This window comes from Montipora foliosa, chromosome 5, assembly GCF_036669935.1.
Source record: "Montipora foliosa isolate CH-2021 chromosome 5, ASM3666993v2, whole genome shotgun sequence".
Classification (NCBI taxonomy): domain Eukaryota; kingdom Metazoa; phylum Cnidaria; class Anthozoa; order Scleractinia; family Acroporidae; genus Montipora; species Montipora foliosa.
Window position 1 is genome coordinate 35142535 of NC_090873.1, and position 22057 is coordinate 35164591.

The 22057-nt window shown below is 39.2% G+C and overlaps 1 pseudogene; it reads left to right on the forward strand.

Annotated features, from left to right (window-relative positions):
* The window catches only part of LOC138002644 (uncharacterized), a 188063-nt pseudogene that overhangs the window by 152345 nt on the left and 13661 nt on the right, over positions 1-22057 (forward strand).

The window sequence follows — 22057 nt, forward strand, 5'->3', positions numbered from 1 at the left end:
AAGACATGAATTATTACAATGTGGTATATAAATAATTGAAATATATAAAAATATTACAAAATTTACTTGCTTTTTGATAGTGACTGGGATTGCACTGCATATTTTAAAAACCTATATTACAATTCATTCATTAAAAATTTCCTAAATGTAAAACCTATCTAATACTGCAAAATAACCTTTAAAAAAATAAATACATTTTGTATCTGTAGCTGTAGCTGTAGCTGTAGCATCTCCGAGATTATGGTTGGGAATCCAACTTGGGGCCTGATTTTTTTTTTCAGGCTTCTTACTTGGCAGTTGCTCAACATGTAACTTTGACGATCATTCCTTAACTTTGACCATCATCAAACTGATTTTAGCATCAGATTTTCTAATTTTATCCTTTTTCTTACACATTCACTTACTCGCTTCATTGAAAGACTTTGAAGTTGTTTTCTTATCGGGAAGATGTTTGGTTATTAAACAGACGTTTTCTCTAAACTATATTAGAAAGGAACACCTCCATCACTCGGGAATCTTAAGCCCTTGGTATGTTATGAGGCGTTTTGACTTAGTGGTATTGTAACTGAGGCTAAATCTGAGTGATCCCAGCTGGAACACAGACCATCCTCTAGCACCAGCCATGAAATCTCAGACAGTGACCCGGTTATGGTTCCTGTAAACATCCTAACAGTCACAATACAGAGAGCTGCTGAACTGAATTCGGCCTGTATTCAACAAAGTTGACTACTTTAATTGTGTGATTGTATGGAGTATGACCTGGGATTGGTTGATCACGGCTATGTGGGCTTCGGGAAGCACAAAAGTGACACAAGCACTAAGTGGAGCGCGCTAAACTCTCCACCCAGCTTGGGGTCACGTGACTGGCATCATTTGGCCATCTATCCTTACTTGATATTTGTTTTATGAAACTGGTGGTATGAAGAGAGGTTTTGCTTTCACACTGACCTTAATATCCAACTTTAATTTCAATGGTTGTGAGTCAGGGGTCTCTGGCATCTCCCACAACAAGCCACAGGAACATGACTCAAATTTTTTTCCTAACTTAAGCAGTTTTTTCACGCTGTTTTATGTCATATAACTAAACGCTGACTGAAGGTGTCACATAATGCTAACTGTTAATTAAATTTGATTTGATAGGCAGTTCTGCATATCTCTCTGGTAATTCCAAACTAAAGGGTACACTGACTCAGAGAGTATTTCTTTTTCATAATTCATTCTGTTACTGATGTGCACACACCTCACTAATGTTATCCTGATGTGATTCTTTTGTTGATGTACACACGCTTCGCATGTTGTCCATACAAACGTTTTGGCCGATAGTGATGCCTGCAGTGTTTAGTACCGCTCGATAATGATCAGATTATGTACCGTATTGGCAATTTTTGATGGGTGGTTTCAACAAGAGATCCAGTAACATGTATCACCAAGCTGATCATTATCAAAGTCCATGCTCATTTACGCTGTGTCGCTATTAGCGGTCGCTTATAATATCACTGCAAAGTGGCAATTGATGCACAGTCAAAGTTTGTTGCTTTTAAAACCAAACCCATCTTTTCCAGAAAATTTGCAGGAACGGTGCATTTTGTAAAATTCTTGCCTGCTACCAATTTGCTTGGGTTTGATTCCCATAGAGTCAAAGAGTGTGTTGTTTTTCAATCAAGGAGTTTGGCTGACATTCTAATTTCTGCCCGCATTTCCAAGTTTATCATTTCCACATTGGTTTGTCCTGCTCTTAAGGGATACGGCTCCTTCAATGTCAATATTGGAGTTGTATGGTTCTTAACTAGTATCTGAGAGGTCATGGGTGTGAATCCCACTGAGTGGCCTAAATTTGTTTTCAGGCTTCTCACATGGCAGTTTCTCAACATGTAACTGATCCATAAACATCTCATCAGGCATTGTAATAATTGTACGGGAGCATTGTATGGGATGAGTCTGTTTGAATCTGTTTGAGTAAAATGCTGAAATTTTGTTCGTTTTAAATCCGAACCCATCTTTCAAAACCATTTGCAGGAACGGCTTAGTTTGTGAAACTCTTTCCTGCTACCAATGTGCTTTGGTTTGACTCCCATAAAGTCAAAGAGCGTGTTGTTTTTCAATCAAGGAGTTTGGCTGACGTCTTAATTTCTGCCTGCATTATCAACTTCATTTCAACATTCGTTTGTCCTGCTCTGAAGAGATATGGCTCCTTTAAATTCAATATTGGAGGAAGTATAGCTCTAGTATCTCTGAGGTCATGGGTGACGGTGAATCCCACTGAGTGCCCTAATTTTTTTTGCAGGGTTCTCACAGGGCAGTTGCTCAATACGCAACCTCAAAGATCATTCTTTAATTTATCCATAAACATCATACAGATATTAGCTGCAGATTCTCTAGGTTTTTTAAACGACTCCTTTTGTTACATGTTCCCTGACTCTGCTCGTGATTAGTTTCGTTGTTAATTTGATCCTAGGAGAGTTTTAAAAACGGTCTTTTTATCCTACGCTGCACTGAAAGCAACATCTTCATTGCACAGGAAGCTCAAGCCAATGGTATGTTAGTCATCAGGCATTTTAATTGTGCAGCAGGAGCATTGTAAATGAAACTAGATGTAAGAAACCCCAGCTTGAACACGGACAGTCCTCTGACACCAGCCATGAAATCTCAGACAGCGACCCGGTTACGGTGCCCGTAACATCCTAACAGTCGCGATACAACAACCTGCTGAACTGCAATCAGCCTGTATTCAATCAAAATTGACTACTGTACTTGTGTGAAATGACCCGTTAGTTTGAATAGCGCATTACATGGGATTGCTTGATGATCACGGCTATGTGGGTCTTGGGAACGCGAAAGTGAAACAACACCAAGTGGAGTGCGTGAAACTCTCCACCCAGCTTGGGGTCCTGTGACTGGCACTTTTGGCCATCCTTCCTTATTCGATTCGTCTTAGGAAACAGGCAGCACGAAGAGAGGTGTTGCTTTCCTGTGGACCTTAATATCAAAGTTGTTCAAAGTATCATTTGCCCCAAATGCAGTTACAAGTATTATTACTTCTTTTCGTCTTTGGTTTGTTTTGCTCTTGAGAGATATGGCTCCTTCGAATACAATATTGGAGGAGTATAGTTCTAGTATCTCTGAGGTCATGGGTGTCAGGGCTCGACCTTAACTTTTCATACCAGTAGGCCTATGGCTAGTAAAATAAACAATAGCTTATGAAATAATTAGTGTTCCTTACCGCAACAACAACAGCGCAATTGTTATTCACAAGAGAATTTGACACTTGGCACGCAAATAGGCCTTATTTACGACAGCCGCCATGTTGGTTTTCAAATTGTCATGCAAATTAGCCATGTGTTATGCTGGGGGACAAACATTGGAAAAAAGGTAAATTGCGGAAAATCGGCTCGTCGAAATATTGAAATAACATTGCTAAAAGTCCATTTTAGTATTAAGAATTAAGTACCTTTTATAATAATTTTATATCTTTTGATTGCTTTTGACAGTTTGACGTTCTACTTCGTTAACTGCTTATTTTTTCACTAAAAAAAACATCGAAGTAACTTGTGTAATCATTCTATTTTACTGCTTAGGTGATAAACCTTCAATGAACATGAAATAAATCATCTGTGTGGCTAAAATGTTCGTTATAACCTCTCGAACTTGTGTTGTTTGCCCCCTCAGAAGTGTGTAGCTAATTTGCATGATAATAGCAAATCCAACATGGCGGCCATCGTGAATAAGGTCTTTTGCCCGGTTCTTGCATAGTCCATCAGTTTGCAAGTGATTTGTGATATCCCTGGGTGCTTTCCATTGAGCCAAAATTTCCGGAAATTTCGGACTGAAGTCAAATTGAAAGGTCCGTTTCGGTTCGCTCCGACCGGAATATTTGGGACCACTTCTGGAGGTGGTCCTCTTGTACCGGTCGATCCGGTCTGACCGAAACGTGCGTCCCATTTACAAAAATTCTCGTTTCCAGTCGCATTTCACTGTTATGCAACCGACATTTTGGTCGAAACTAACGTAAATGGAACGCTTCGGTCCGGTCGGAAATTGACTTTTGATGAAAAATGTTTCATTTGTCCTTGGTTAGTTCCACTGGTCTCGGACCTGATTGTCAGGCATTATGGAAAGCACCCCCTGTCACATTCACTTGGTTTTACAACGCTTCCCCTGCATTCCCGAACCTCCCCTTTCAAGTTTGGAAGGCAACCACTTTCCATTTTAAGCAAAAACCGTAAATGGATAATCATTTTAAGATTATTATTTGGTTAAAAGCTAAGTAACAGTAGAGATTTGTGCAAAACGTTCGTTTCAGTCTGAAAACGCAACTTTTTTGTGAAAACGGTTTTTTTCCCAGAAAATGTCGTCTCAACCGAGCTGCGCTATGATGAGCATGTTGTGCAAATCAGATTTTTTAACTTTGACATTCCTACTCTACTTCCGACAGCACATTTGGAAACATAATCCTCCCCTTTGGGCAAAAAGGGTTAGGAATAATAATCTGTACATTTTGTGCATTCTTGTCTGCTATTCTATTTCAAACGATTTAATAGCAATATAAAGGCATTATTTAATAAAGCCACAATCACAATCAATGTAGCGAAAAGACAATGTATAACAAAACTAATGTCGTTACATTTTTATCCCGACAGTGATTTCATCACTTCCATTTCATATTTTCTTTTCATTTTTTATTTTTAGCTCAATCTTGAACAAAAAGGGTTGAGAATATTAAAAACAGGGGTTATTTTGCGCACTACGTTCTCAATATCGCACATTATTAGCTATCCCCCTTCCCCCTACAACCAATGTTGATAAGCCCAGCTTCGACATGCTTTGTTTCGTCTAGCAACATTGATCAGGGGGGGTGGGGGCAAAACGAGAGCTTCTTTTTCATACTTGTGATCAGAGTCTAGTCCAAAAGCATAGTTTTCTCAACAATTTTGTCCAAGATTGCACAATCACAATCAATGTAGCGAAAAGACAAAACAAAACTAATGTCGTTACATTTTTATCCCGATAGTGATTTCATCATATCCATTTCATATTTTCTTTTCATTTTTTATTTTTAGCTCTACTTCTTTAATTTTGTATCGGCGTTGGTGGGTTCCGGTCAGCACTCTGTCCCCACTCATTTCCGTCTCGCGAAGAATTTTCTCGTCTTTTCATCGACGTATTACAAATCTCCCCTCGATTTTAGCCGAATACTTTATTCGGGATGGTCATAGGCATACGTTTACTTGGCATGGTGAACGTAGTACATTCATGTAGCTCGCTGGATGAACTTCATTTCGGAAGAGATTGTCTCAAGCTTTTATTCTTGTCAATAGTGTTCTGTTAAGTCAACTGGATGCGGACAAATTCATCATTACCTATGGTTTTACTTTTCTTGAGGTGACGGTGGATGGAAGAGAATGTTAATTTGACCTGACTTCAAGGGAAATCCATCGATTTGGTCACGAAAAAGGGAGCGAAGATGCCACAGCTTAAGTGTTAAAAATTGCAAGGAATTACGCAATATGTGTAACGTTAATTTCTTTTTCATCGTAGTCACCAATTTAAAACCTCAACAGTCATATTCAGCTTACAGACAAGATAATAATAAATACTTTGAGAGTTTGACCGCTTGCTTTAGAACATTTTGAGAGCGAAAAATTTAAATGTAAAAATAACTTAATTTTAATTTTCTTACAATTTCCATCAAATTCGTTTATCACGTGTTGTTAAAATATGACTTTCCCCAAGTTAATTTTCGAATATTTAAGAACCATAATAACCGCATAATCTCTGTAGCAAATTCAGTTACGGAAGAAAAGAATACTTTGGGAGAAAATGCCAAAAAAGATGCGCTCGTTTTTGTCATTTCCGAAATGACCGACACCTAACATAGTAAAGCCAACATTTTTCCTTGTTCAAAAAAGTCAAAGCAGTTTTGAAACATCCTTTAGTAATTAGAGGCATAGGTCTCCTCTCTGGTGGAATGTCATTGCAACTGACTCACATGCATGCGAGAGGTAGACACACACATGTTACCCATTTTGAGGATCAAAACATGGGCTTGTGGCTCCCAGGCAACATATCTCCACGCAAAAGATGAAGGGGGAGTTTAAGATTTCCATTTCCAACTTTGCTTGACTTTCTTAGAGACCTGCTCTTACATGTTTCTACGATGGTATTTATATTTAATACTTTTTCTTAACAATACCGGGAGAATATTAGCCTGGTGAGATGTGTTAAAGAGTCATACGATAACTAGCCTGGGAACGCAGACGTATTTCCGGCGGTGGTTTCTCTCCCCTGAAAAATAGCGTCTGCGAAACCGAGCTAAAAAACGATTTCTGTGACGTAAAATTCTTAGCCAATTAGAATTAGGCTCATAAATCTCCAGAACTAACACGCACGGAACACGCGATAACAATGGAGGTTACAGGCCTTCAAAGCGAGTCTAAGTCCGAAGTTTTTGTGATGGTAGTTAGTTCTACTTTTTATTTATGAATGAAAACTAATTTTCACAACAAAAACTTAGCACGTAGACTCGCTTTGAAGAAGAGGTAGACATGAACTCGGAAATGGCCTATTGGTTGGTTTGTCACTCGCGAGAAATGAGCATGTAGCATTCTATCCTTTTGTACACAGCTTGATGCTGTGTTTCTTCTCGCGGCTAAAATGTTCTCTTTACAGCATTAGTGGACTGATTGCGTTTTTGATGGAATAGCGCTGTTGTTTTCCGTCAGATAGCCAAGTATGAGGGGTTGGCTTTCGGAATTTCAATGCGTATTCTGTGCTTTTTCTGCAGCTTAAAGTGTAACTATCGCACACTAAATTGTTCACATGCTACAATGAGATTTGCGTTAAGTCCGCACTCGCACGTGATAGGACGGGGCCTGCCTCAGACGTCTTAACTCGAAGAGTAATGTCATCGTGAAAGTGTCTTTTAAGTTAGTCCTCAAGCTCGTCATTTTACATACGGCTTTCTCGTATCGTAGGGATCGATAATAGCATTTCGTGCGGCAGTTAGCCGACATAAATCGACTCGAAGTATCGAAGAAGACATGTCCAAACACTCTTACCAAACACATTTATCTTCTTCTTTGCAACCAAGCATTTTGTCCGTCAAAGAATGCAACATTCGCCACCGCAGGGAATGTTAATTCTTTGGCGTTTCACTTATATAGTTCTTCGTTTCAAAGGTTCGCTAGTGACAACGATGACACGAATAAGATTGGTCCTTTGTTTTGCCCATTAAAAAGAGCGCATGCAAGCATGAATATGTCTGCATGCACTGTTTTTAATGAACAAAAGAAAGGACCAAACCTCCTGAGTATTATCACATGATCTGTATTGGGAAAACAAAATGTACAAGCGAAAAAGGTATATTGCGCGGAGATCACCCGACTCTCTGTTCTCTCATGCAACGTGATTGGCCAAAAATAGCAAAAGCAGTTACGTCACACAGGGCTCGAGACTAACTTTTCAGCTCACTAGCTGAAAACTATCTCGAAAAAATTTCACATTTGCAAACACAACCCGCGCTTTTAGTAAATATTTCCATATTCTCGTATCGATCCTCGCTACAGCGGCGCAAATAAGCTGGAGTGTACGGTTTTCCGTATTTTTCTCACAAAGGCAAAGTTTTCGCGGCCTTGAGGCCAATTTTCACGGAACCATTGCCATATCTTCGCAACTCACAAATGTACTGGAGTATGGAAAACGTGGAATAAAGTAAATTAAGAAATAAGCCGCACATAAAACTAAAATGCTCGTTTGGAGATCTGTGGAAAGGCTGTTCCTTTGATTTTAAATTGAGCTATTTGCGATTGAAATTTCAATGTGAAAGCGCCATTCTACCGATGAAGCACAAAAGCAACGGAATGCGGGAAAATAATATCTTACGTTGGATAAAAAGGAAATTCGGAAGGACAGAATTGGCTCATATAACATTTCTTTTTAATAGTTTCAACAGCAATACTTGCGTTTTTTGCTTGAATGGTTTTCCGGAATCAATCACCGTGCTCGCAAGCAACTTTTCCCTCTTTTAATGTGAGATTCACCATTCCTAGTAAACAAGATAAGTCGCTGCATATTATCTCTTTCTTTTTTTTTTAATTTGAAATAAATTGTGGATTCAACTTCTAAACAAGTACGTGATCTGTTTCCATATCTACACGTAACAACGGAGTTGTTGCGAGGAAGAAGGCAGAGAGGAATTGTCAAGAGACTTCACCGATTTCGGGTCCGATAAATTTTCAAGGAGCAGCAATGGCTGGAGCATACCCAGTATCAAATTATAGTGCATGAACTGGCTCTTCGTGATCGAGAACTTTACTACAGGTACATTTGGCGTGCGGTATTTCCTTAATATGATATTCATTAAATTCACACTGTTTTGAGGAGCATCCTCGTTGCCACAATCGTACTCGGACGCCATTTTCATTACTATTCGTCAAAACATATCACGTGCATAAACGTTATCGTCGATTGATCGCAAACAATCAGAAACAGTTTACGATTGTGTTTCCATATCGTTGTTTCCTCGCTTTTGCGTTGCTACTCGTCGCGAACAACACGTAACGATAGAGAATTTTCTATCTCTTGCGTCTTGTTTGCGATCATCGACAATTGGTCTGAGATGAACGTAAAAGGTGTTTCCATTTACGCAAACTGTTTGCGATCAAGTTATCAGAAGGTGCTTATGATTGTTTGCGACGGAGTTACGCGCATATGGAAACTAGGGTTTAACAGCAGCCGAGAAGTTTCGCATGATTTCACACGTGATTAATCGTTCGTAACGTGGGGCAGGGAAACTGTAATTTTTTTTTTCATTTGCTAAGGCAGTAAATTCCATAGAATCCGCTCACAGTTTCTGTTTTTGTTAGTTTTTATTCTCTCCTTCTGCCCCATTCATACGAAATAATTTTTATTTTTGTTTTTATCCAGAACTCCATTGCTTCACAATAGTTACTAGTACCATTGGCTTCTGAAAGCTCAAAATCTACTAGCCTAAACTGAAATTTCACTAGCCTGTGGCTAGTTGGCTACTGCTAGTCTCGAGCCCTGTCACAGAAATCGTTTTGCAGCTCGGTTTCGCAGACGCTATTTTTCGTGGGAGAGAAACGACCGCCGGAAATGCGTCTGCGTTCGCTGGCTATGCGAAAACCGGATATTATATGCAACGGAAACTAAAACTTGTTTACGGTCACGTACACAATCCTTTTCAACTAGACGCTCCATGAGATTACACTGGGTTGCCTGTGGTACGTGTTACTCAAAAACAAAAGGGACTGAGTTGGGTGGTATTGAACTGCAGCGTTCCAGACAATTTTTTAAAGTCAGGGGTCATTACACACTGTAAGACCATTTAAGGGGTCACCCAGAGGTCGTGCCAGCAAAGGCCCTTTGGCTCACACGTTCAACTTCATACGAGGAAACAGATCTTTTTCGTAGGTTAAAAGCCTGGCTACCAGCCTATTAATCATTTGTCGGAAAGAAAAAATTCCTATCTTTAGAAAAATAGGCACGCATTGCGTACGTGTGGTAGTGCAGTAACACAGCGCTTTATTCGATATTATCAACTGAGCTGCGTTTTTTGTTCCAGGAGATTTAAGTTGCCTTTGTGTAATATGTAGCTCTAATAGTACACGACATTAATTTGGTGTCGTATATCATTGTAGTGCCATGGTAGAAGTCTTAGGTAAATAGCCCCCTGAAAAGACATGTGGTTTCTAGCAAAGTACTAAACTAAAAAAAAAATTGAAGAAAATAAAAGGAATCGAGAAAAATTGGCTTCTAGGGTGACATGTTGATCATGTTCAAGTTCCCTCACGACTTCTTTTCACCACAAGTTTAAGCGTGCACTCTGAGCGTGTGACACCGTTGTAATACAAAATTTCACCGAATTTATCCCGGTCCCGCGGGGTTAGTATCTGGATGGGTTACCTAAAGATATACCACTTTGTAACAGAAGCATAGAACCGAAAATTCTATTTTAACGCTCAAAATGCGAACTAAGCAAGGTACAGATTTTGTTAGCTTGCTTTATGCAAAACAAATATTGATGCAAAAGTAAATAAATATTGATACACAGTTTTTAGGAATAGCAGAAGGAAGTTTTCAGAACGGTCGCTGATTGAGAATAAAATATTTTGCGATCAGCGAAAAACAGTTTGCGAGATTTTTGCTACGTTCAATTTTTTTATTGTACTTTTGGCTGCACAAGTAAATCGGGACATCGATTTCAGCGGGCGGCGTGTTTACTCGCGAAACAGTGAAGCATTTGTGTCAAATGATGGCAAGATACCGGCTTTTTGTTTTTGTTAGTTTTCTTTTTCTGTCAAGTGTTATAAAGTTTAACAAGAAGTGTGCGAATTCAACACAAAGATCACAATCGCCCAACTCTTGAGATTGACCATTGTTTCTGCAAAATCAAAACTTTACTCTCCAAGACCAGGTTATTTGTCACCAGGTAATTCCATAGTTTTGGAAATAGCAGCTACTTTATTACTCATCAGCGTCACACTTTTTTGCTGATTTTGGGGCTCAACTGGTTGAAGCTCTTGAAAGCACGCTTCCAACAGACCTGTTTATTTTCGTGACTTGTGCACGCGCTGCTTACAGTGCACTACCACAAAAATCCTCCTGTATCACATTTTAACCCACGTATGCAAATTAAAATTAACAAAGGATAGAAATCTCACAAAAACCGCTTCAAGCGAAAAATTTATTGGAACAAACAACATCTATTAGAGGCAAAAAACCCTATTTCAATTGCGTTCGTTCAAACAAGACACAGAATCCGTGTCACAGAGCATATGCAATTAAGGAAATTTCTGACAGTTCACATCAAATCCTTTGCGAAAGAACTTTGGCAGTAAATAATGACGCACAAAAGAGACAACAAGCTTTCCATCAAGTAATTCTTCACTGTCACATTTCCAATTTTTTTTACCTTTGCAGAGTTGAGTAAAAAATAAATGTAAATTGCCAAGCAACTTAGATGCGACTTCAGTGAACACTGTGATGCATTCAAGGCGTTCGATTCCTTCAATGTTTGTTAAATCCATATAAAAAAAATGTTTTTTAGCGTTGTATATAATACCAAGTTAGTAAAATATTAGTAACAAAGCTCACTTGATATCCAACGGCGAAAAATGAAACTGTTGTCGAAGACCACTACTCGTCGCTTTAAAGATTCCAGATATTTATATTTCACCGCCTGTCTTGTTCATCCAATTGACGTTCCATTCTTGAGCTCCATTAGGATATATTTTGTTTAAAGATCCACTAAAACGCCATTCACGTTACAATGACTTTCGACGCCACTGAAAGTTAACAAGAATTAGTGAAATTTCCAATTGTTACCGGAAGACTGTGCAGAGTTGAGTACAAATAAATACAAGTAGCCAGACAACAGAGATCACAGGTCCACTTAAGGTGTTCGATTCCTTATCTGTCTTTGTTGAACCCATAAGTTACCAGAGAATTTTCCATTTGGTTTCAGTGTTGTACATAACACCACACTCGGCTCGACGGGCGAAAGATTGTTGTCGAAGTTCAGTTACCTAATTGACGTTCCATTCTTGAGCTCCATTTTGTATAAAGATGCACTAAAACGCCATTCGCGCTACAGTGACTTTCGACGCCATTGCAGGTTAATAAAATCTTCTCCTGTGTGCACCAGAGAAATCTACGCATTACCCCAACCCCCTCAAACCTAACAAAATACGCACAGAAGACTCTATGCACAAAGACACCGCTTAGCAGGGGAGTGACAGGCAAGACTTTTACCGACACGGAAAAAAAAAAGTTACAAAACGGAGAAATATTACCCTTTTTTGCGACTGGAATTGCCATACTGGCAACCCAGTTGACGTTCAAATGAGGCCTGAATGAATGTCAACATTATTAGAAATTCAAGTCTTTCGTGATTTCGGTGTCTATGTTGGCTAATAGTATTTTAACTTTCTTTGAAAGCAAACATTGGTCCGGTTAGTTATTGATTACCTACTCCACACAATGCCGTGAGCTACAATGAGCGACAAAAGTGTTGAGACACTTGGCAGCTAAATTCGATTTTTGACAAAGAACGATACAATTTCTGTTTTTTCGTCAAAATATGACAAGTGAATAGAGAAACACTTGTAGCCATGATGGCATAGTGAGAATAGCGATGAATGAAAGTGAGGTAGACACTCTTTGAACGTTTTAAAAGTGAAAAAATGCAATAAGCACCACCTTGAGGGCTAAATATGGATCCATTTATTAACGGGATACACCAGGTTTCGTCTTAGTATCGGAATTTCGGTGAGAAATAAAAACACTTGTCAGTTTTTCTTTAGTCAGGAATCACTCTTAACCACGCATTTAGTCGCTTTTGTAAAAATAAACTTGCTAGAGCTTGGATATATAAAGGAAATCACCACAATTTGCTTAAATAGCCTCCAGACAATGAGCGACAAAAGTAGTTGAGACACTCTTAGGAAAAGACGCTTTTAAATACTTAGGCATTTGTCCTATTTTATTTGCATCTGGCGTTCATTCTCTGATACCCCCGGCTCCCCAATTCAATGTTGTGTAGGCGCTGTGGTTTGTGCAGTCGATTAAATAGAAAAATCAACATTGTTTTGGGGGAAAGGGGGAGGAAATGTATCCAAGACGCAGAAAATCTCTATGTCTGACCTCAATACAATACTTTACCATTACAAATGGCCTCATAATGACGTCACAGCAATATGTACATATCATTTTGATAACCGCATTGTACTGAGCACATCAAATTTTATATCAACCAATGGTTTTAGTGCTTTTTACACTTTTACTTGGTGAATTTCCAACGGTTTCCTATTGGTAAACCATTTATATCGAAAAGTTAATTAATTTATTCTATATTTAACGCTTTACCATTGAGAAGTCATGACATGAAGTTCAAAAGCGTGATGAAACAAGTGATCTTATGTAATTTTGTCCGCTGAACAGAATGCTGTTAACGGTATGCTTCAAACACGCAAGTGTGATGTAAAAATGCTGTCATTACACACGGTCAACTGTCGCTAAACCAATGAAAACGTGCCTTCTGAGCCCAAAAGTTACTTTTATAACATAGTGTCTCATTTTAGTTCCTATTGTACAAAGTTTTTGCTTCCTTTTTCAGTTCAGCCTGTAATAACGATTATTTAATGCAGGCAAATGTAGTTTTTTCACCTGTAACGACGAGTAACCACGGGTAACCAAATGATGGTAAAAAGGATGCTATTAATATTGATTTAGTCAGTTCATGGTTACCCGTGGTTGACCGTGGTTACCCGTTCATTTTCCTTTACAGCGGTCGTTTGAATTACTCCAAGATAGCCTTCTTTGGGAGTACCACCAGTACTTTGTATTTCAACAATTACTTTATTATTTCATTCCTTTTTCGCAGAGAAATAAGGTGCAGATGACCGACACCCTAAATTGGCGATGTCACGCACGAATGTCACGCAAGATTTCACTTCCAAAAAAGGGTGAAAATTTCCTTAAATTTTTGTACTGATGAGTAAGCTTGCCATAATTTTCCCATGAGAAGAACCCAAATCCTTGAATAAAGCGATGGCAGGAATTTCAATTAAGTACTACACCGGTATTGTAAAAGAAACAAGTTTACTGTTTCAGACAATGAGCGACAGCAGTGTTGAGACACTTGAAAGTAAAATTCGATTTTCTGCGTGTTGGATACATTTCCTCCCCCTTTCCCCCAAAACAATGTTGATTTTTTTTTTATTTCTTCGACTGCACAGACCACAGCACCTACACAACATTGAATTGGGGGGCCGGGGGTGTCAGAAAATTAACGCTAGATGCAAATAAAATAGAGCAAATGCCTAAATATCGAAAAGCGTCTTTTCCTAAGAGTGTCTCAACTACTTTTGTCGCTCATTGTAGATAGAAAAACGTCTGATAATGATGATCTTTGTTTGGAATAAGTAGAAGAAGATATGAGGTTTCTGGAGCGTAAAGTGCAAAGGAATCTAATATAGCTAAAGAACGCTTCACTCACCAGACTGACAGGCCATTGAAAAGCATGAATAAGTGTTTTCGTTGTCACGGTTAGACGTTGTTGTAGTCTCTTCTTGTTTACTGCAACGGTTAGTTAAACCAGGCCAAGTCGACTGACAGAAACCACTCGTGTACTTGCAACTTCTTGGTCACTTTTCATTGAATTCCATTTACCTTCACAAACGCACCACTCTCGTAGTTGACTTTTAAAATCGTCACGACGTCTTAGCGAAGTTCAGCAGATATGCAGTCACGATTTCAAATTTTATGGGAAATGGCGTTTCTTTTTTAGAGTAAAAGCAAGTGCGGTAGATGTACGTTAAAGGAATTTGAAATATGTTTGCGTTTAATTGTGCATGTGTGAAAGAGCCAGGACACGGCAGAATAAATTAGTTTTTTGTTCTTTGTCATCTATTCTGAAGCTTGTTTCACGCCTACAAATGGTACATTACCATAATATTATGCCGAGAAACAAACCGCTTAACAGAATGCGTTTACCCAAAGCGTTCACTCGTGCGTTTCTCAAAAATCTCGAAATCCATTTCTGAAACTGCGACTCAAACTGGCCTCAAACATGTTTCGAAGTGGCGAATAACGAAGTGAGAGTACAGTCTTATGCTTTGAAAGGTCATCCTTATGAAGATACAATGCCAGGAATAAGGTATGTTTGTTCTCAAGAAACGCACTTTAATACGAATCGAATGAAATAGTGCTTTTTTGAAAATGTTTGTGAAACTCTAGAGGCTAGCCGTTTTCCCAAAATATCAGATTCATCAGAGATTTCAGTTTACTTCGGGGAGACCCTTTAGCGCAAGCCGTTGTAATTTGGGCAAAAATTACCCGGGTGGACAAGACCAGTTCACAGACCGAAGTGAAAAAGGACCGTCCGTTCCTTGAACACCTAAAAGTTTCGAGATCCTATGCCTCGCGGCCAATTCTTGGTAGGTAGTTACAATCTTTTTTTTTTTTTTTTTTCATGTTCCCACAGTAACGTGTAGTTTACTTTTGTAGTGTATTCCAGTTGTTAAGGAACCTTTTTTTCAGTATGCGCCTTTCCAAGAAAATGAAACCTTACGCCAAGTCATTTAATGTAAAGACCCAGTTTTGCCCAACATGCAACGCGCGCTCAGGAAAATTGGCGGCCATTTTCTTGATCATTGAACGCTTTTCATCTAACTAATGTATTCCTGTTTTTCACGTTGCCATGTTGCCACCAATAGCGTAGCTCGTACTCTACTATAAAAACTACACACAACCCATAATTCCTCGATTCGCTCTGACGAAGGGCTAACGCTCGAAACGTCAATCTCTTTACGGTGGGCAATTTACATTATCAACTCTAGTATCAACAGAAGATGAGTGTTCATACTAGAAAGATCTCAAGACTTCTAACTACTGTCAATAACATCGATGAGCACATTAAGAACATATTTTCCTACTGGCTGCGTTTCTTACAAAACCTGGTCTTTAGTAGGGGGCTCAACTTCGCTCTACCACAGCGAACATTATCGAGAGAAATCAATGCAACCTTTGAGATGGCTTATTGGAAACTAGAACCGAAACTTAATGACAGCGGTAACAGAGAATTAGCAGCCGCACCCAATGCGAGGACGTATACAAAACATGGACCACCCCTGTGGACCACCTCTTATTTTGTAAAGTTACAAGCAGAAAAATATTTAGACGAAAGGGAGAGTGATTGTCGCACTTATCTGGACAATTTAAGCACAAGCCCATGACTAGGAGCGAACATCTTCCTTATTAAGCCAATCTCCAGGCAGTTTTGTGGACCAATCTATTTTTAGACTACCTTTGCCGCAAGAAACAAAGACAGTTCTCGTTCGGTGACGCTATGACGTCAATAAATCGTGATCTGTGAAACCGTCGCTCCTAGGTATGGGCTACTGTTTTAAACATTTGTGTCTGATAGACACCTATACCTCCTAATATGTAGTTGACCACTACCCTAGTGGCTTTTCAGGGTGAATGAACAACACTTTGTGGGGAACTTTGCCAGATTGCTTTTGCACATATACATACATGCTACATGGTACATTCTCGGGGGTACGTACACGCAATCCTCGTCTACGCAAGAAGATGTTCTCGCACAACCTTACGCGGTTAATTAAGGAAAAAACAAATGACAAAATATTTCTTCGGCCGTTACAGGAACCTTCGGTTTATCGTCCTTATCTGAGACGACTAGAGCGTCTAACCATTCGGAGATGTCATTACAAAGGCAGCATTTTCTCCTCGGTTATTTTAAGACCCTGTGTGTTGGTCCGGTTTTGATCCCGCGACCTCCCGCACAGCTCAACAACTGAGCCAACCGCTCGGCTGAGTCCACACCTACCAACGTGGCATAAGACATGGCAGGCACAAAAGGCATGCTAAGGCCCCAAAAGTACGACGTATGCAAAACATGACCTGCTCCCAACTGGGTGGCTTCATAGTTCAGTTGGTTGAGCATTGCACCGGCCTCGCAAAGATCATTATTGCTTAAGTTATCCAGATAAGTGCCAGGATGACTTCTCTTTCTCGTATAAGGATTTTTCTGCTTGAAACTGTACAAAATGAGGGGTGGTCCACAGGGAAGGGAAGGGAAGGAAAGGAACTTTATCTAAGTGTCTAATCTTCTAGCGCTGTAGAGCACTAATCGGGGACACTGTAAATTGAAATTAACAAGTTAACGCAAATCAAATCAAATTTTGGTTTTTGAGGAGAGGGGAAAACCGGAGTACCCGGAGAAAAAGTCCATGGGCCGGGTCCATGAAGGGGTCCATGGACCTGACATCCATGTTTTGTATACGTGCCCCCTGCGATCTATTGCGCTTAATTACAGTGGGGCGTACAGGCCCAGCACCACCGAAAGCAATGCTGAGAGCGATAAGTCAGCCTAAAGAGAGGTGATGATGTTGTTATCAAAAAGCTTGATAAGGGCTCAGACGTGGTAGTAATGGATAAAACTGACTATGTACATTTTTTTGATACTGAAAATTTGTCGGAGCGTTGGTATCACTTTGGAATCCTTGTGCATCCACCTTCCTACGCTTCCAACGTAGCCCTGAGTTCTTTTCTTGTAAAGAATCTATCGGAGAACAATTCTGTTTAATTTTTTGGATATTTTTTGGAGAGATTTGCCCGTACTCAGGCAAATCAGAATTGGCAGTGAAAAAACAACATCGAGCGATGGCTAATCCTGGTGGAGGTAGACCGCGTTTATCCGGTTCTGTGCGACAAATTCGACTTTTGTTGAAATTGATGGTGCAAAGACATCAAACAAGTTAACACGGTTAAATATCTTGGTGTTACCTTTGACTCCAACTTAACTTGGACGAACCACATTGACGAGCTTTACATACATACATACATACATACATACATGAACTTTATTTAAACTCGAATTTCAGAGTAGCCTGAAGGCTAATATCTTCGAGAACAAAAAAGAGAAAATCTTTGTCTAAAACTGTGAAAGGCTGTAGGATTGGCCTTTAATTATTACTTAGTTAATGGATATTTGTCAATAATCAATCCTCTGGTAATCTGTATCGTTAATTTGTTAAACTAAGTGTTCTTGTGTAAATTTATTTTTAATAGGTGTGTTCTTGTATTTGGCTTGCCCCGCCTCGATTGGACAATACTCTATTCTTTTAGATAAGCACATTTTTTCCCTTTTTACCGTTTTTACAATTTTTTTATTTTTGTATACATTTCCATCTCGCGCATTTGCATCATAGTTTTTAAAGGCTTTAGTCTGGAAGTAGCCTGATTCTCAGACGGTCCAGGTCGCGCGTGTCACGCACTCTACTCCCTTCCCCGTCTGATTTACTTGTTCCTGATGTCATATAGATTGTCTAATTTCCACCAATTACAGAGAATGTTGCACTGTCACAAACCTGAAGAATTTAAGGAATGTGCTTCGGGAGATGCCAGAGATCTTGATGTTGACGGTGCTTTGGAGAAAGCTTCCCACGTATTCGGAGTCTTTCCCTCAACAGGAAAAGGCGGTAAAGGCTTTTATATCCAGGAAAGATGTCTTGGTAAACTTGCCAACGGGGTTTGGCAAGACGCTGATATTCCAGATTGCTCCAGTAGTTCACCCTGAACTCTCAAAATTCATTACCACTTTTGTTGCGAAGCCAGTATTTATTGTTATTTTGCCATTAGTGAGCTCAATAGGAGACTAGAAAAATTCCCTGTAAGCGTTAGGAATCAAAACTGGCTCCGTTGGCAAGGACAATCTTGCGATCGAGAATGGTGAGTGTAGCGTTACGTTCACATCACTGGAATACCAACTGCAAAATGGAAGAAAAATTTGATAGGAATCGTTGTATACGAGTAGACGAAGCTTACTGTATTAGCCACTGGTATGTTCATGTGTCTCAGGCTTCTTTTTATTGTTTAATACAGTAATTTGGAATTTTGATCACATCTAGTTAAATAATACATGTACATGATCGCCCTTAGCGGTGAATCAGAATAACAAGAATAACAGTAATGATACCTGACAACAATAATAAGAAGCTTAATAGAAATACAGAAATAACTGGGGTATATAAATGTGTTCTTGACATGAAAGTCACGTGTACTCATTGCAACAAGTACAGGTAATCATTATCTTTTAGTTCTTGATCTGTTCGAAAACCAAAAGTTCAACATTTTTTTTTGTCTGGAGGCAACGTGAGTCTTTGTGAAGATTCAAGTAAGAAGTCTAGGAAACTGCTCACATTTACTGAGCCAGAAGAGAATAGTTCTTTCACTGTTATGTTATGTTCATTCTCGATCGCAAGATTGTACTGCATGTCCTTGCCAACGCAGCCAGATTTGATTCCTAATGCCCGTAGGGAATTTTTCTGGACTTCTATTAAGTTCAATAATGGCGAAATAATAGCAATTACTGGCTTCGCAGCAAAAGTGTTGTTGAATTTGGAAAGTTCAGCGTGAACCACCAAAGCAATCTGGGATATGAAAGACTTGCCAAACCCCATAGACCGTATTCATAAATGGCTGTCACATTTATAATTCTTTTGTCCACGTGCAAATTAGCCTACCAAGCCTCATTTTAGAGCAAAAATTATTTTCAATTCACTGTATGGTATCGAGGCTTGGTAGGCTAATTTGCACTTCGACAAAAGAATTATAAATTGGCCGCCATTTATGAATAAGGTCTATTGGCAAGTTTACCAAGACATCTTTCCTGGAGATAAAAGCATTTATTTTTATCGCCTTTTTCTGTTGAGGGAAATGCTTAGAGACCGCTAATACGCGGCAAACTTTCTGCAAAGCACAGTCAACATCTACATCAAGATTTCTGGCAGCTTCCGACATGTTGTTTTCACTGAGGCACATTCCTTAAATTCCTCAGGTTTGTGAAAGTGTAACATTCTCTGTTATTGGTGGAAATTAGACAATCTATATGACGTCAGGAACAAGCTTTCCTAGCAAGTAAATCAGACGGGGAAGGGAGTAGAGTGCGTGATACGAGCGACCTGGACCGTCTGAGAATCAGGCCTTGGCACTGTGAAAACAATAGGTCGCTCAATCCAATCTTTTTAGTGCGAAGTCCGAAGGACGGAGAACTATTAGGTTTAGAATGTCGCTGTTTCTCTTCATCTGAGATATGATGAGCTTGTGACTTCCAGACGTGTTACAATCGCCTTGGTTGCAATATGGCTGACAAGTTGTGTCTCAACTTTCGTTTTATTTACCACGGGGAATTTACATTTTGTCGCCATAGGATCGACCGGATTTCTGTTAACAACAGTTGCAAATTTTCGTGTTTACAAAGTAGCCCGATATCATTGGAATCAAATTCAAAGTCAATTTCAGCAACAAAATTTGCAAGCAGTGGCGCTCCACAGAGGACGAAAGTCCGCCTTAAATGTCTTGTATATTTATTTTGTATTTGTCGCGTGTTATCTTCCATATTTTTGCTACATGTTACTACCAACAACGGGTTTCTCGCGTGTTTCTATGTTAACAGCAAACATAGTCACATTTTTTATCGTTCTTCTCAATTCGTCGTTAAATCCTTTGGTTTATTGTTGGCTGTATCCCGAGGTTCGTCATATTATGAAGAGCACTTTGAAGAAAATTGTCCGTGTCTCCGAAGAGTAATTATAACTTATGATGCAAGGAATAATTTTACTATCAAGAATTTAATGGTTACTTAGTCTTTTAGCTTCTATGTAATTATGCAGCTTTCCAAATGACAGATGAGTGACTAAACGAAATGTCATGATCTTGCTGTTAACAGGAGCAAGGCGTTATCACCCGCTCCTTCGCAACAATATTTCCGGATTTAGTAAGTAGAATTTTATTAATTCTTAAGGGAATGTTGAAGTTATTTTTTGCACGATTGAAGCTCTTGTTTGTACTGTTGGCAAAAAAGAGTTTAATGTGAAGCATAATATTTAAAAACACAAATAAGCTATCTTTTAAACAATAATTGTAAGAAAGACACCTTTACTCATTTTAATCCAAGCGGTATTGCTGGTTTTCATGTGACGTCATGGTGGCCATGTTGGGTGGCAAGACAGCTGTTTCTTCGCCGAGAACAAAACTTTAGCATTATGCAAATTCTGCGAAAAGAAATGGTATTGTATTGCCATCCAACATGGCCGTCGAATCACGTGGGAGAAAACCAGGAATAAAGGACGCATGCACATCACCTGTTACGATTGTAATGCTGGGCTTAGCTCCGATGTGTTTTCTGTAGCTCAGTGGAAGATCATCCGAACCAGCAAAAAAATGAAGACTAACATATTAAAAACTAGATTTCAATCACCTTTTTTGTTTTGTTTTGATAGGCGGGTTAGTGTTTAAGTAGTGAGCAAGATATGTGAAGGTAATTGCTTGCGCACTCTGTGCTATGTGCGATGTGCGATGTTTATTTTTCTTCTCAACATAGTTATGTCAAACTCAGTTTTATTAATCGCTACAAGTATTCCTCAAGGTCACGAAATAGTTAGTGTTAGTGAAGAAAATGGCCTCTTCTCATGACTTTCTCGGCGCTCGTTTTTTGCTTCGTCAAGTTTAGAGTGGAATTAGGATACTGCTACAGTTGAGAAAATTTCAGTCGCTTTAGACATGATGTATTTGAAATGCAATTGAAATTGTTAGTGTTACTGAGCTACATGGAAAGGTCATTTTGCTATTTTTAACCCAAACAAAGAACTGATATGGTGTCCAAGTTGTCTTTTGAAAACTCTGGACAGGACTTTGCGCACAACATTTACCTCAGTACGAAGACGTTTTTAAATTGCACCTTTCAGAAGCCTCTTCTATTTTAAAATCCGAATCAGTGTACGTAATTAAGGTTCTCAAATTGTGTTTTGAAAGAATCGCCTCTTTTCATGAATATAAGCTGGAGGTAATATGTCAGGTTGAATCCGTTCTTACATAGGTTGAATACGACATAAACTGAAACTACAGAAACTTATTTTGGAGCATAAATTAAGCCTAAAAATAAGGGTCAGGTTAGGATTAGCTTTGGTTATTGTATATGGATATTAATTCTGACTCATTGTACAAAAGTAAATAATAAAAAGAACTGTTTTGGCTTGAGCATGTTCGTAGTTGGTGTGGTGGTCAAGACACAGGACTATAGTCCTGGAAGGTCTGAGCTTGCGGGGCTACCGGCAAGTACATAGTAAAGTTTTTTGTTCCCGGGCCTAATATGTTGAAGCACAGAAACCGATACGATGATAAAAAACATTCAAGTGGTGCTATGTTTAAAAAAAATCACTTCCTTTTTTTCTTCAGTTTTTGAAAGTGTGCTTGCTGAACACCTGACTGGCAACCCCTTTTGAGCTTTAAGTTTGATTTTTATCCAAAGGCCGTTTACTTTGAATGTAAGTTTTGAATTTACTGGTCCGTCATTACTCACGTTCAAAACTTACCGAGTGGACCTCGGAGGGTTGGATCTAGGGAAATGCAAGTTTGAGGTCCATTGTAGTCGGGATTAATTTTTGGGGCCATGAAAAACTTATAAAGGGCGCTCTTTAGAAACTACAGAGCTGTCTGGCTCAAAAATGGCTCTGTA